The sequence below is a fragment of the Orycteropus afer genome, unplaced genomic scaffold (assembly GCF_000298275.1).
Source record: "Orycteropus afer afer isolate SDZICR_OR568_19922 unplaced genomic scaffold, OryAfe1.0 scaffold00094, whole genome shotgun sequence".
NCBI lineage: Eukaryota > Metazoa > Chordata > Mammalia > Tubulidentata > Orycteropodidae > Orycteropus > Orycteropus afer.
Window position 1 is genome coordinate 4,128,674 of NW_006921681.1, and position 15,455 is coordinate 4,144,128.

A 15,455-nucleotide genomic window follows, 5' to 3' on the forward strand; every position below is an offset into this window, starting at 1 on the left:
GTGGAAAAGCTCAATCTCTTCAGCCAAAACCAGGCCAAGAGCTGATTGTGGAACAGACCATCAACTGCTCATATGCAAATTCAACTTGAAGTTAAAGACAATTAAAATAAGTCCAAGACTCAATTGCTCAGGGCAAATTCCACCATGGAGTTTACAAAGACTTATGGCTAGAAAAACCATACCAGGTAATTTACTATACTGCACTCCTCAATAGTCACAAAAAACAATAATAATAATAAAAAAAACACCTGACAAACATTCAACTGTGTGTTTTTTTTTTTTTATTTCAACAAAGAATTTGGAAGCTTTATGCAAGTACAAGGAAAACTGTGAAAGCCAGAACTTGACAGGACTGCCTTGTTTTACTGGGTCTCACAAGTTTTCTGCCTTTGATAGGTGTAATTTTACCACTTTTCTATCACTATTAATGGGAAGTATTTGTTTTCCTTCTCTGACAGGTTCCTGCCTTACAGAAATTCCTGCTTTCACGGTTTTACTGTATTTCCTGTACTCTAGACAGCAGGACAAGGTGCTTATTCTGCCCCTGCTCAGTCATTTCCAATAGTTTCTCTTCTACCTATTTTCACTTCTCCTCACCCTGAAATACTCTTAATTTTAAAGGTGTTGCCTGATCTCCATGCTTGCCTATTACGAGGATGCTCAAACTTTGGTCTACTGCAGCTATCTGTGTGCAAGCTCCTCAAACCTGAACATAGACCTTAGGTCTCAGGCCTCAGCTCAAAGCTTCTCTGACTAGCTTCCAGAGGGTCCTGCTGGGATCATCATTTTCCTGGGTGATATACTATCTTATGTTAAGTGCAGTGGTTCTGAAATGACATTTTTATATAGCTATGTGCCTGCTGCCCAAAGGGTGTCATGAAGCTCCTCCCAAGAAATAGTTTTCAAAACTATACAAATCAGCTTAAAGTAACCAAAGTTGTGGTTCTAAATAGGGCCAAAATTGACCACCATGCAGTTAACAACAACTTCCAAATAGGCTCCAGTGGTACAAAGAATGTTAGGTGCCATCAAGTCAGTCCAAGATTCATGGCCGTACAATGTACAACAGAATGAAACACTACTCAGTCCTGTGCCATCTTCACAATCCTTGCAATGCTTGAGCCCATCGCTCTAGCCACTGTGTCAATTCATCTTACTGAGCATCTTCTCCTTTTTTGCCAACTCTCCACATTACTCACCATGATATCCTTTCTCTCCAGGGAATGGTCCCTTTTAACAAGACCAAAGTATGAGAGATGAAGTCTAGCCATCCTTGCCTTTAAAGAACATTCTGGCTGTTACTTCCTTCAAGACAGATTTCTTAGTTCTTGTAGCAGTCCATGGCATCTTCAATATTCCGCATCAACACAACAATTCAAAGACACCAATTCTTTTTCAGTCTTTCTTATTCATTGTCCAGCTCTCACATGCATATGAAGCTACTGAAAATACCATGGCTTGGGTCAGGCACACCTTAGTTTTGGCAGTGTGGTAAATTACTTAGGGTAGCTTTTCTAGCCATAAGTCTTTGTAAACTCTGTGGTGGAATTTGCTGTGAGCAACTGAGGAGCTCCTGATTGTAAAAGTTATCCACGTGGGGTATTTCTGTTGGGCGTAGCACAAAGCAATGTTCTGGGAGGTTCCTACTCTCTCTCAGGTGCTTAGAGTTCTGATGCTATAATTGGCTAGTTTGGCCACTCTGCCAGGCTCAAAAGGAGCCCTCCTAGAGGCAGAAGAGGTCTCTCTGACTGCTGGTTGAGGAAGACGTACTGATGAAAGAGACACATGCTGCTGGGAAAGAGACACAAGAGACACTCTGAGTGAGACACCAAGGGACACACACTGTTGGGAGAGAGACTGAGAGAGACTGTTAAGAGAGAGACTGTGGGCTGGGAGAGAGACTGAGCATTTTTCCTGAGCTTGAATTGTAGCCTGGTGCTTCCCTATTAAACCCCATAATCTGAGTTCTGTGTGGCCACTGCAGCAAATTATTGAACCCAGTGCAGAGGTGGTAGGTGCTGCAGGAGGAACGGTTGGTGAACGGGCTGGAGGGAGGTAGCATGTCTGGCCTTGTAGGAATAGGCCCTGGGTTACTGATGGTGATCCTGTCTTCCTTTTGTGGGGTTAGAGGAGGTCAGGAGATGTGGCCACCTTGCCCTTTTGGCAGTTTTCAAAGTGACATCTTTGCTCTTAAACACTTTAAAGAGGTCTTTTGTAGTAAATTTGCCCAATGCAATATGTAGTTTGATTTCCTGACTGCTGTTTCCATCGATGTTGACTGTGGATCCAAGTAAAATGAAATCTTGGACAACTTCAATCTTTTCACCATTTATTAAGGTTTTGCTTATTGGTCCAGTTGTAAGGATTTTTGTTGCCTGTATGTTGAGGCACAATCCATAGCTGTAGGCTTTGATCTTCATTAGTAAGTGTTCAAAGTCTTCATTTTCAGCAAGCAAGGTTGTGTCACCTGCATATTGCAGGTTGTTAATGAGTCCTTCTTCTGATTCTAATGCTGTATTTTGAGTACCTTCACATAATCCAGCCTCTGATTATTTGCTCACCATACAGATTGAGTAAGTATGGTGAAAGGATACAACTCTAACACACACCTTCCCTGACTGTACATGCAGTAAGTATCCCCTTGTTTTGTTTCAATGGCTGCCTCTTGGTCTATGTAAAGGTTCCTCATGAGCACAATTAAGTGTTCTGGAATTCCCATTCTTTGCAATACATAATCTGTTATGACCCACACAGTCAAGTACCTTCACACAGTCAATGAAACAATGATATCCTTCATTCCACATCTTCTTTTGAATCCGGCCTGAATTTCTGGCAGTTCTCCATCAATACATTGCTACAACCATTTCTGAATTATCTTCAGCAAAATTTTATTTGCATATGTTTTTAAAATGCATTTTATTGAAATATAATTTATGTATAGTGAAATACACAAAACTAAAGTGACATGGGTCAATGCTTTTTTTTTTTTTTTTGGCAGTATTCCCTCCTTACCCCTCCCACCCCTGGCAACCAACGAAGTTTCCCTCCATATATAAACCTTTCTTTGACCCTCCACAACAACAAACTAATACTGTATTTGTCCTTCTGTGATTGACTTATTTCACTGAGCATAATTTCCTCCAAGTTCATCCATGTTATGCAGACTCCGCATTATTTAGCGCTGCATAGCATTCCACTGTGTGTATGTACCACTGTTTGGTCACTACTCTTCCATTGATGGGCATATAGGTTGTTTCCATCTTTTTGCTATTATAAACAGTACTGCGATGAACATGGGAGTGCATGTATCTGTTCGTGTCCTGGCTCTCACCTCTCTAGAATATATACACACTAATGGGATTGCTGGCTCAAATGGTATCTCCAATTCCAGCTTTCTAAGGACTCGCCATATTGCTTTCCACAGTGGTTGTATCACTTCAGAGTCCCATCAGCAGTGTATGAGAGTTCCAATCTCTCTACATCCCCGCCAGTATTTGTTATTTTCTGTCTCATTGAACCTTGCCATCACTGCTGGGTTGACATGGTATCTCATTGTTGTTTTGATTTGCATCTCTCTGATGACCAATGATCATGAGCATCTCTTCATGTATTAGGTGGCCACCTGAATATCCTCCTTGGTGAAATGTCTATTGATGTCTTCTGCCCATTTTTCAATTGGATTGTTAATTCCTTTGCTGCTGAGGTGTTACAGTTTTCTATAAATCTTAGAGGCAAGTTCCTTGCCAGATACGTAATTATCGACAAGTATGAATTTGTTGCTGTCATTTTTGTTATGTGCTTTTTTGTGGTGTTGATTTCTTTGTTCCATATAATTTTCTATGCTGAGCTCATTTTGTTTCTGAATCATGTTATCACTTCCTTTGTTGCTATTGTTTTAGTATTTGCTAAATATTCGTGTTGGTCTTGTTTTTTATTTTGATGTGAAGGTTTATCATTTTTCTTTGAGGTTATCTTGTGATTTATAGTTTTCTTCCCAAGTTTAGAATAGTCTGTTCTATCTTCTAGTTATCTTGATTTTCCTACCCTTTAGAAGCTCTTTAACTGAACATTTTTTTCACCCCTCTTTTTGGTTTGTAGTTGTCCTCTTTTGTCAATTGTTGCCTCTGGTTCCCTTTTTACAATCTTGTAGGCTTATTTACTTTGGATACTTCCATAGCTGGGTTGATTTCTGGGTTATGTCACCATGTGTGTCAATGGTCAGTTGTTGTTTGCTGTTGTTGGTACTCTGTCCAAAGGATTCCCTTTAGCATCTTTTGTAAGCTGGTTCTAGCTTTAAAAAATTCCCTTAATTTCTGCTTATGTGGAAATGTCCTAATTTCACCATCATATCTGAAGGACAGTTTTGCTGGGTACATAATTCTTGGTTGGAAATTTTTATCTTTCAAGGTTTTATATATACCATTCTATTGTCTTCTCAACATAAAGAAAACAAAAATCCTCACAACTGGACCAATGAGCAGCATCACAATAAATGGAGAGAAGATTGAGGTTGTCAAAGAATTCACGTTGCTTGGTTCTACAATTGATGCCAACGGAAGCAGCAGTCAGGACATTAGACGACGTGTAGCATTGGGGAAGTCAACTGCGAAGGAACTGTTTCAAGTGCTGAGGAGCAAGGATATCTCCTTGAGGACTAAGGTGTGCCTGACACAAGCCATGATATTTCCAATCGCCTGGTATGCATGTGAGAGCTGGACAATGAATAGGGAAGACCGAAGAAGAGTTGATGCTTTTGAGTTGTGGTGCTGGCGAAGAATGCTGAAAGTACCGTGGACTGCTAAAAGAACTAACAGATCTGTCCTGGAGGAGTGCAGCCAGAATGCTCCTTGGAAGCAAGAATGGCCAGACTTCGTCTCACCTATTTTGGTCATGTTGTAAGAAGGGACCATTCCCTGGAGAAGGATGTCATGCTTGGTAGGGTGGAGGGTCGACGAAAGAGGGGGAGGCCTTCAGGGAGATGGATTGATACAGTGGCTGTGATGATGGGCTCGAGTATAGCATGGATTGTGGGGCTGGCGTGGGATCGGGCAGTGTTTCGTTCTGCTGTGCATGGGGTCGCTATGAGTCAGAAACGACTCGACGGCACTTAACAACAACAATAACAACATTGTCTTCTCGCCTGCGTGGTTTCTGCCAAGAAATCCAAACTAGGTCTTATTGGTTGCCCCTTGTAGGTAACTTGTTTTTTCCCATGCTGCTTTCAGGATTGTTTCTTTGTCTTTGGTTTTGGTGAATTTGATGATGATATGTCTTGCTGATTTTCTTTTGAAGTCTATCCTGTTTGGGGCTCATTGGGCTTCTTGAATGGATTTATTCTCATCTTTAATCATACCAGGAAAATTCTCCTCCAACAAATCTTCAACAATTTTTTCTGTGGTTTTATTTTATTTGCCTCTTCCTGTTCTGGAATTCCGATTACACGTAGGTTTATTCCTCTTGATGGCATCCCACATGAACTTTAGGTTTTCTTCATTTTGTTTTGCTCTTTTTTCTGATTTATCCTTTTCCAAAGAAGTGTTCAGGTATTTGCCTTCAATCTCCCTAATTCTGTCTTCTATTGATTCAATTCTGCTCCTTTGCCCACTCAATGTCTTATCTATTCCTCAAAATTTAGTATTAATCTTCTGGATTTCTATGTGTAGATTTTGTATCATTTCTAATTTTTCATTTATTTTGTCATTTTGTTCTTGTATTGCTTTTTGAAATCGTTCTAGGGTTTTCTCTGTGTTTTCCTTAATTTTGTGTTTTCCATGATCTCTCTCTCAATTCACTGAAGATACCTAAATATAATTCTTTTGAATTCCTTATCAGGGAGAGTTCCAATGCTGCATCTTCCTCAGGGATGTGTTTTGGGTCTTTATCCTGGTCCCTTGTTTCTCCTGCTTTATCTTGTGTGCACTGTGATGCTCTGTTGTCTCTGAGGCATTATGATGTTTTTGTGTTTATATTTAATTGGTGATTGTATGTTGAAGTGACTTGCCCACCATTTTTGTTTCCTTTAGATTTTATCTAAGTAAGTAGGGTACTGTGCTCCTCTATTTGCTAGTTGGCAGCACTTATACTCACCACCTGTCTCCTTTCCCGTTGTCAGCCTTCCATATGTCCCTGCTGTCCTTGGAAAAAGGAGCTTATTCTTAGGTCCCTGGAATCTGAATGAGAATGCTGTCACTTTAAAATCCAAAATGGCCACTGCTTGTAAAGATTCAAAAATGGCTGTTCCTTCGGTCACTTTAAATATCAAAAATGGCTACTACCGCTTGTAAACATTCAAAATGGCTGTGCCCTCGGTCACTTTAAGTATCGAAAATGGCTGTCACTTTTAAATAATCAAAATGGCTGCATCCTTCAGACAGCAGAAAGTCTACAGCTCAGGTTGTCTCCCTCCTTGCTGTTTCCTTTCCTAGTCAAAGGCCACCAGTGCAGTCGTCCCTGCAGCCCTTGGCAACCATGGGTCACCAAGGTCAATTCTCAGATCCCAACACCACTTGCAAATATTCAGGCTGTTGTTCCTGTCAGAGTAGCTGACTGTCCGCAGCTCCGACCGTCTCTGTTCTCACTGTTTTCATTCAGGTTTTTCCACTAGTTGGTGCCTAATCCACTTCTGTATACTTCCTTTCAAAGCTCAGGGCTCCAGGATTATCTTCTGTATCTCTGGCAATTGGTTTCTCTTTTCTTTGTTGAAGAGGGTCTGTGTAGCTTGTCTGCCTATTCCTCCACTTTACCACATTCACATATGATATTGCTTGATAGTTTCCACATTCTGTTGGATCACCTTTCTTTGAAATGGGCACAAATATGGATCTCTTCCAGACAGTTGGCCAGGTAGCTGTATTCCAAATTTCTTGGCACAAACAAGTGAGCACCTCTAATGCTGTCTCTGTTTGTTGAAACATCTCAATGAGTATTCCATCAATTCCTGCAGCCTTTTTTTTTTTTTTTCCTTTGTCAATTCCTTCAGTACAGCTTGAACTTCTTCCTTCTTTGATCATATGTGCCCTCCTGAAATGGTTGAACATCAAGTTTCATAGTCTCTTCTAACATCCATTTTGGTCTTTCCTACCTTTCCTGTCTTTTTAATGACCTCTGGTTTTCTTCATGAATGATGTTCTGATGTCATCCCACAACGACTCTGGTCTTCAGTCACTGGTGTTCAACATACCAAATCTATTCTTCAGATGATCTCTAAATTCAGGTGGGATATACTCAAGGTCACATTTTGTCTATTGTGAACTTGTTTTAATTTTCTTCAGCTTCAACTTAAACTTCCATATGAACAGTTGATGGTCTGATCCACAGTCAGCACTTGGCCTTGTTCTGACTGATGATACTGAGCTTCTCTGTTGTGTTTACCACAGATGTAGTGGATCTGATTCCTGTGTATTCCATCTGGTGAGGTCCATGTGTATAGTTGCCATTGATGTCGCTTAAAAAAAGTATTTGCAATAAATAAGTCGTTGTTCGGGCAAAATTCTATCATGCAATCTCTGGAGTCATTTCTATCACCAAGGCAATATTTTCCAACCATCGATCCTTCTTTATTACCAGCTTTCACATTTCAATCACCAGTAATTATCAACACATCTTTGGTTGCATATTTGGTCAATTTCAGGCTGCAGAAGTTTGTAAAAATCTTAAATTTCTTTATCTTTGGCTTTAGTGGTTGGTGCATAAATTTAAGTATCAGTCATATTAACTGGTCTTCCTTATAGCTATTATCCTGACAGCACAGTACTTCTGGATAGATCTTGAATATTCTTTCTGATGATAAATGTGATGTCATTTCTCTTTGTCGTTGCCGGCATAACGAAGCATATGATTGCCTGATTCAAAATCACCAACACTAGTCCATTTCAGCACACTAATGCCTAGGATATCAATCTTCATGTGTTTCATTTCGTTTTCCACAACTTCCAACTTTCCTAGTTTAATACTCTTACATTCCACATTCCGATTATTAGATGTGTGCAGCTGTTCTTATTTTGAGTCATGCCACATCAGTAGATGAAAATCCAGAAAGCTTTACTATATTCACATCATTAAGTCAACTTTACTTTGAGAAGGCAGCTCTTCCCGAGTCATATTTTGAGTGCGTTCTAACCTAAGGGGCTCATCTTCCAGTACTATATTAGACAATGTTTCCCTGCTATCCATAGGGTTTTCAGAGGCTATCTGCCCTGCCCCCGCCCCAGAAGTGGACCTGGCCCGTCCTTCTTCCTAGTCTGTCTCCATCTGGCAGCTCCACTGAAACCTGTCAAACATGGGTGGCCCTGCTTATGTTTGAAATACCAGTGCATAGCTTCTCACATCACAGCAACATGCAAACCATCATAATATGACAAACTAACACATAACAACAACAACAACAGATGAATGGTGGGGTACAAAGATAATGTCTGTGTAATCAAAAACCTCCCAACAAAAAAAAGTTCTAGACCAGATGGTTTCACTAGGGAATTCTACTAAACATTTATAGAAGTGAGTGCATTCTTCTAAAAACTTTCAAAAGGAGAGAACACTTCCTAACTCATTCTCTAAGGCTAGTATCACTCTGATACACCCAGATAAAGACACCACAAAAGAAAACTACAGATCAATATCCCTTTTGAATATAGATGCAAAAAACTAGCAAACTGAATTCAAAAGCATATTGAAAAGATTATATATAATCATCAAGTAGAATTTATCCTAGGAATGCAAGGGTGGTTCTACATTAGAAAACAAATCAGTGCAACACACTACAGTAACAGAATAAAAAAATAGAACCATATAGTCATCTCAATCGATGCAAAGAATGCATCTGACAAAAGCCAACACTCTTTCATGATAAAAACACTAAATAAGCTAGGAATAGAAGGAAAATTCCTTAACCAATAAAGGTGCATTTATAAAAAAGTGACAGCTGACATCACTCAATGGATAAAGACTGAGAGGTTTCCCAATAAGATCAGGAAGAAGACAAGGATGCCCACTCTCACCACTGCTATTCAACAGTGTATAGGAAGTCCTCCACCACATGTCTGCTAACTTATTGTACTGTGGTGGCTTGCACATTGCTGTGATTTTGGAAGCTATGCCATCAGTACTTCAAATATGAGCAGGGTCATCAATGGTGGACAAGTTTCAGTGAAGTTTCCAGACTAAGATTAGGAAGAGACGCCTGGAGATCTATTTCTGAAAATTACCAATTAAAAGGTTATGGATCACAATGGTCTGACCTGCAATCTATCATGGAAAGTACAGAGGACCAGGAAACATTTCAACACACAAAAATCAGTTGATTTTAATATACCATTGATAAGCACTATGAAAAGGAAATTAAAGAAACAATTTTATTTACAATAGAATCTAAAAGAATAAAATACCTAGGAATAAATTTAACTAGGAAGGTGAAAGACTTATACACAGAAAACGATAAAACATTACTGAAAGAAGACCTAAATAAATGGACATTTTGTGTTGAAAGATTGGAAATTTAATACCATTAAGATGTCATGTCAACACTATCCAAAGAAATATACAGATTCAATTCAATCAAAATCCCAACAGCCTTCTTTTCCTAAATGGAAAAGCCAATTCTCAAATTGATATGGCACAGCAAGGGACCCTGAAAAGCCAAGGCAATCTTAAAAAAGAACAAGGTAGGACTCACACATCCTGATTTCAAAACATACTGCAGAGCTACAGTAATCAAAACAGCCTGGTACTGGTGATAGACATATAGACCAATGGAATAGAATTAAGAGTCCAGGAATTGACTTTTGAGAAAGGTGACAAGCCCACACAACAGGAAAAGAATCATCTTTTTAATAAATGGTGCTGGGACAACTGGATTACCCTATGCAAAAGAATGAAGGTGTACCCATATGTACACTGTATATAAAAAGTGACTCAAGGACCTAAATCTGAGAATTAAAACTATAAAACTCTTATAGTTTATAAAACATATAGGTAATGCTTCAGGACCTAGTTTTTTAATCAAAGCATTTTTAGATATGACACCAAAAACACAAGCAGCAAATAGACAAAATAGATATTTCAGACTTCATCAAAATTTAAAACATTTGTGCATTAAAGGACCTTATCAATAAAGTGAAGAAACAACCTACAGTTTGGAAACAAATTTTTGGAAACCAAACATCTGGTAACAGTGCAATATCCATAATATATAAAGAACTCCAACAGCTTAACAACAAAAAGACAACCCAATAAAAAAATAGACAAAGGGATTGAATAGACATTTTACCAAAGAGGATATACAAACCACCAACAAGCACAAGAAAAGATGCTAAAAAACCAAACCAGCTGCTGCAGAGTCGATTCTGACCCATGGCGACGACTCCATGTGTGTCAGGGTAGACCTGTGCTCCATATGGTCTTCAATGGTTTTGATCTTCCAGAAGGAGGGGACGCTGATCACCAGGACATTCTTCTGTGGTATCTCTGGGCAGCAGCTGAGCACTTAACCGTTTGTGCCACCCAGGGATTTGCTGCTGTTGCTAGGTGGCATGGAGTCAATTCCAACCCTATCTGACAAAGTAGAACTGCCCCATAGGATTTCCATGCCTGTAATCTTTATGGAAGCAGATCACCAGATTTTTCTCCTGCAGAGCAGGGTGGGTTAGACTGCCAACCCTTTAGTTAGCAGTCAAACGACTAACTGTGTGTGCCACCAAGACTCCCGTGAGACGTAATTCAAAAACACAGTGAGATACCAATTCACCCTCATTAAAATGGCCATGATTTAAAAACAAAACAAAACAAAAAAACAGATGTTGGCAAGGATATTGAAAAACTGGAACATTCCTCCATTGCTGGTGGGAATGTAAAATGATACACCAAAATACAAAAACAAAAACAAAAAAAACCAAACTCGTTGCCGTTGAGTCCGTTCTGAATCATAGCAACCCCTCCTTGAGTTTCCAAGGTAGTATCTCTACAGAAGTAGATCGCCCAGTCTTCCTTCCGAGGATTGGCTGGTGGGTGTGAACTGCCAGTCTTCTGGTTAGCAGTCAAATGCCTTAGGCACTACGCCACCAGAGATCCAGTTGCTACAGAAAAGTGTGGCAACTCTGTAAGACCCAGCAATGCCAATTCTGGGTATATGCCCAAAAGAATTGAAAGCAGGAATGCAAACTTATACATCAAAGTTCATTGAAGCACACTGTTCACAACAGCCAAAAGGTGAAAGCAACTTAAATGTCCATCCATGGATGAACAGATGGATAAACAAACTGTAGGACATACATAAAAGCACAGTATTACTCTGCCATAAAGAGAAATTAAGTCCTGATATGTGCTAAAACACAGATAAATCTTGAAGACATTATGTTAGTGATAAAAATCAGGATAAAAGGCCAAATATTGTATGATCCCACTCATATGAAATACCCAGAATAGGCAAATGAACAGAGAACAAAGTTCATTAGTGATCACCATGGATGGGAAGAAGAGAGAAACAGGGAGTCTATGCTTAGGGGGCACTAAGTTTCTGTTAATGGTGGTAGAATAATTTGAAAATGGATAGTGGTAATGGTTATACAACATTATGAATTATAACAAATGTCACCAAATCATGTCTATGGAATTGGCAGATACTTTGCTATATATATTTTTACACAATAAAACAATTTTTTAATAAAGAATATGTTTGTGAATGAAAGTCAATCCAGTCTTCTGTTTGTGTAAAACATGTAAAACTAAGCATCTATATGGAGGGACAAGGCACTAAAACTCTCACCCTCCAACATGGCTGTACACCACGCCACTGTCTTGCTCCTCACAGCAATTCCAGAAACAAACGTAACCTTCCTATAATCACATTAATGTACTTAAAGACGTTTTTGTTTGGCTCAGTGAGTGCACCTACTCTAAAGTCCAGCGGGGGAGATAAGCATCAAGAGCCAAGGCTGCTGTGCCTCTTGTTTGTATAAACAAGGACTTCTAAACTCCCCCCACTCCCCAAGCATGTCCTCAGCCATAAGGAGCAACAGTAAGGAAGAAAGCAAAATTCTCTTTAGTTAACTGATAATTCTGTAGCCAATTTGCGGCTTCACCCCAACTTGCAATTAAGGAAACTATTCCCTTTAGGGGGAGCTCTGGTAGCATAGTGGCTAAGACACTTGCCTGCTAACCAGACAGCTGGTGGTTCAAACCCACCAGCCACTCCTCGGAAGGAAGGTTGGGCAATCCTACTTCCGTAGTGATACTGCCTCGGAAACCCAAGGAGGGGTCGCTATGAGTCGGGTTTGACTTGACGGCACATAACAACAACAGCAACATTCCCTTTAGGAGGCAGGAGGTGACTTAGCAACTAGTTGACTGCAATGACAAGCTAAAAAGGTATTATTAAAAAGGTATGTACTGGGTAAACCAGGAGGCTCCTCCCCACCCCCCTCAGCCACAAGGAATGAGATACAACTAAAGATTTACCTTCAGGCTGAGGGAAGTGGAGAAGCCACCAGAGAGGATCACAAATGATCTCACTACTCCCCTGTCTTACTCATGTAACTTCCAGATGTAATACCCCACAAACTAACTGCTTCATCTATAGTTTCCCACCAGTGAGGAGCAAATCACAGCAGCAATGGCAGCCCTGACTTTTACATACATCTAACTCTGCAAATAATTCACCCTTCCTGCTGGTCAATGGCAGAGGAGTGCACCCCACCTCCAGATCCTGTTCACCTATTTCAAGGCTTGTCAAAATTCAGAGCCAAACTAGTTTTCTCGGATCTAGCTGTCCATAGAGTGTCTGACACCTTTGAGCCTCCTCTCAGAACAGGCTCTTCCCCTGGCCACTAAATTATGTCTTTCAATCTGAACTGTATCGATTGAACTGTATCAATATAGAAGAGCATTTTGGCCCCCATTTGCCACTCTTCATTCACAGTTCAGAGAAGAGGAAAGAGGTGCTATGTATTTGGCCCCCTGAGAGACACAAACAATTGTGAAGACAGAGTCCCAGAAACCCAAGCCTAAAATACTTCTAACTCCTTTTACCTAATAAGCATTTATCAAACAAACCTATAGCTAATCATAGTTATCCAATTAAACTATTACAATTTGTTTCTATTCTTGCATAAAATAAACATAGAGTTACATATCAAAATTAGCTTATTCAAAAATGAACTTCAAACTTTCTTCTCATCTTAATAAACGGCATTCCATCAACCAAGAAGCTCACACAAACCTAGGAATCGTTCTTGACCCGGCTCTCTCCCACAAGCCAGTCTAACACCCAATCCCACCGGTCCTGCCTCTAGAATATTTCATGAATATGTCTCTGCCTCCACTGCCAGCACCTTCCTCCAAAGTCTATATCATCCCAGATCACTCCAACAGTTTTTCAACTTCTATTCTTCACCCACAACAACTTGTTTCCCATACTGTCTTAAAAAAGAAATAACAAGAAAATGCATATCTGATATTACTTACTTGTTTGGAATTCTTCAATGGCTTATCTCTGCTCTTAGGATAAAAATACAGCAAGGTATTCAAGAGCAAGGATCCTGAACCCAGACTGCCTGAGATCAAATTCTGGCTACACTCATCCTTGGGGTATTCATCTAAATGAAACATATTCAGAGATTCCTTTCTTGAAGTTAGGTACCTCTGCTATAATTTCTCATAACACCTAGTACTTTTTCTTTACAACATTTATCAGGATTTATAATTATATATTTAAGAGATTATTCACTTGATCTGTCTTCTTCATCAATTTAAATTCCATGAACCAGGGAGCATATCTTTTGTTTACTGCCATACTTCTAGCAACTAACATGTTAATCATTCTGTAGATCTTCAATAAATATTCATGGCATGAATGAATATAAGGTATTCTAATGCCAACATGAGGCAGTGGCAGTTCAATTAGTAAAATCTTCCATGCTGGAGATCCAGGTTTGTTTCCTGGCCAATGCTGCTTAGTGTAGCCACCACTGATCTGTCAGTAGAGACTTGTGTATTGCTATGAAACTATGGTATACATTTCAGTGGATCATCTAGATTAAGAAGGAACAGAAGAAAGGCCTGGTGATCTACTTTTGAAAATCAGTCAGTGAAAACCTATGGTCACAATGGGCTGATTCACAACCAACCATGGGGATGGCGCAGGACTGGGCAGCATTTCATTCCCTTGTATGTGGAGTCACGATGAGTTGCTGGCCAACTCATTGGCACTAACAATAACAATATGAACTTGATTTATCTTTTTAAGAGATGATCTAAAAAATTTACATGCTCAAGAGATTATAAATTAAGCACAATGCCTCAATTCTTAGGAGATCAAAAATCTCACAGTGGCCCTTATAAGAAATAGAAACCAACAAAATATTACACATTTGAAAAATCAAAAAGGTGAGAGTTCCGGCAAGATGGTGGAATAGGCAGACAAACTACACAGACCCTCTTCAAGAAAGAAAAGAGGAACCAATTAAGAGATACAGGAGATAATCCTGGAGCCTTGAGCTTTGAAAGGAAGGCTACAGAAGTGGACTGAACTCCAACTAGTAGAAGAACCTGCATGAAAACACCAAAAGAGGAGATATACAGAGCTGGGATCTGTAAGTGATCCTGACAGCACAGACAACGTGGATATTGCCAAGTGGTGTTAGGACCTAATTATTAACCTAAAATTAACCTAAAAATCAGCCCTGCTAGCCAGGGGCTGCACAGATAACTGCACTGGTGGTTGGTGAATAAAAGGGAAAGCAGCAAAGAGGGAGATGGGCTGAGCTATGGACTTTTGGCTGTCTGGAGGGTGCAGCCACTTTGAATGTTTACAAGTGGTTTGACCATTTTGGATATTTAAAGTGACAGCATTCTCTCAGATTCTAGGGACCTAAGAATAGGCTCCACTTGTCAGGACATTATGGACACGAATGACTGGAAAGGTGTGATATTCCTCTTGTTACTCTTACACCCCACACCCTCTTAGTCAATGGAAGTGCAACCCTCCCTCACTCCCACCCACCTTCTGGGCTGGCAGGAATTCCATCCCAGTCTGTGTGCTCTGACCAAGTCTTGGTGCTCTTCCCTGCCGAGATTTTTTTTTCCTTTTTGTGTTTTTGTCTGTTTTAAAATTACTATTGTTATTAATATTTTTCTTTTTTTTTAAGAATTCTTTTTACTATTATTCTTTCTTCTTCCCTTCTCAGGTTCTAGTTTTTGGCCTTTTCTCTCTTTCCTGTTCCTGCTTCCCGTTTTTTTCTTTTTTGTGGTTCATCTCATTCCTTGTTTTTCTTTCTGCATTTTTCTCCATTATTCTTCTATTCTACTTCTGTTCTCTTATTCTCTCCACCCAAGATTATTTTTTTTCTTTTCTCTTCTCCCCCCCCCCTTTTCTATGCATATTTCTTTTGGCTTTTTAAAGTATTTCTTTAAATATTTTCCTTCATTTATTCCCTTTCCTCTCGCTCCCCCCCCCCTTTTTGGTG

The 15,455-nt window shown here is 39.7% G+C and overlaps 1 protein-coding gene across 1 annotated transcript in view; it reads right to left on the reverse strand.

Moving 5' to 3' along the window:
* Positions 1–15,455, reverse strand: part of RERE (arginine-glutamic acid dipeptide repeats) — a 470,759-nt gene that overhangs the window by 54,490 nt on the left and 400,814 nt on the right. The gene's annotated exons all lie outside the window — the stretch shown is intronic.